Source organism: Cebus imitator, unplaced genomic scaffold (assembly GCF_001604975.1).
Source record: "Cebus imitator isolate Cc_AM_T3 unplaced genomic scaffold, Cebus_imitator-1.0 Scaffold305, whole genome shotgun sequence".
Lineage (NCBI taxonomy): Eukaryota > Metazoa > Chordata > Mammalia > Primates > Cebidae > Cebus > Cebus imitator.
The window spans coordinates 2,251,671-2,253,082 of NW_016107620.1; the positions used below are offsets into that span (position 1 = coordinate 2,251,671).

At 30.9% G+C, this 1,412-nt stretch overlaps 1 long non-coding RNA gene across 1 annotated transcript in view; it reads right to left on the bottom strand.

Annotated features, from left to right (window-relative positions):
* The window catches only part of LOC108285651, a 4,336-nt gene extending 4,254 nt beyond the window's left edge, over positions 1 to 82 (bottom strand). The window contains exon 1 of the long non-coding RNA XR_001817672.2: positions 19 to 82. This is a non-coding gene — a long non-coding RNA (uncharacterized LOC108285651). The remainder of the gene's footprint in view (positions 1 to 18) is intronic.
* Positions 83 to 1,412: the final 1,330 nt, after the last annotated feature.

Consider the following 1,412-nt stretch of genomic DNA (forward strand, 5'->3'; position numbering starts at 1 on the left):
CTCAGCATCCTGAGAAACGGATTACAGGCACACTCCACCACACCCAGCTAATGTTTATATTTTTAGTAGATATGGGGTTTCATCATGTTGGCCAGAGTGATCTCGAAATCCTGACCTCAGGTGATCCACCTGACTTGGTCTCCCAAAGTGATGGGATTACACGCATGAACCACTGTGCCCAGCCTTGGTCTGGGATCTTCTGATGTCTTCATCCTTCCTTGGCTACCCCTAAAATTGTTACCACAACATACCTAAAATTATTTGCTACCTAGAAACTACGCTAATAGGTTGATGCACAAATGTGTACTTACATACTTTAAGGTGAAATAAAATAATTACAGTTCTTATATATATGCATATTTATATTTTATAAGATTATCCACTTTATACAAATTTTTCCATTAACCAAAAAAGAATGGTCCTGATGGTGTAAGATGTGAGGAGATTGGCAGGTCTTAAATTGGCAGATCAGTCTTGAAGAAACATAAAAATATTCAAAATTTGAAAAAATAAAAATAAATTCCCTTATATATAAGCCCAAAGAGAAAATACTTAAGAAGTTATTGGCTGAAAATATTTTTGCTTAAGTGAGAATGCTTAATTAGTTTTGTAATATTTTTTCCTAACACACTTTTAGTAAATTACATAACAATATTAAAACAACAAGTAATCTCTATAACAAAACAGGCGTCTAATAAATTCAAATTGAAATAGTAAATATACAAGTTTATTGGTATTCAACTCAGAAAATTTTGCTATTTTTTAGTATTAATCCCATGTGTTTTTTAGGGATTTTGTTTTTTTGTTTTCATTGCCTAATTTATGGGGGTCTAAGAGAACTCAGTAAAAATAATCTCATTGCAGGCAATATGGAAGCAAAATAATAAAAGGGGAAATTAGAGAAAGCAGACCCTATTTTTTTTTTTTTTTAAAAAGGAGATTTTCAGTAACCAAATATCTGCATAAGTAAACAACACTCTATGTTCTCAGGAAAGTTGATGTCCATGCTAATACATGAGTTTATATTTAATCTATTGTAATTTTATCTGATTGGTAATATGTACAATCTTTCTCTTTCTCTCACTCTTTCCCTCGCTGCTTCTTTCTCATTTTAACATAACTATTTCCAACTTAGAAAATTTCAATGGTTGAATAATTTAAATTCTTCCATAAAATAAACAATGTAAAATAACACTGGACTTTGCCAAATTTCTTCTGATTAATAAAAATACCCATAATTTTCAAAATGAAAGGAAGTTAAAAGGGAGTTTTGTCAATGAGCCTGGACCTCATCATAGAGAACATTGGATACATTTGCAATAATACTTTTTCTTTTCTGATAAAATGTAGGGTTCATACATATATCAAGTAAATAGACTGAATTTTACACAATCAAGGGAGAAAGGTTTTCT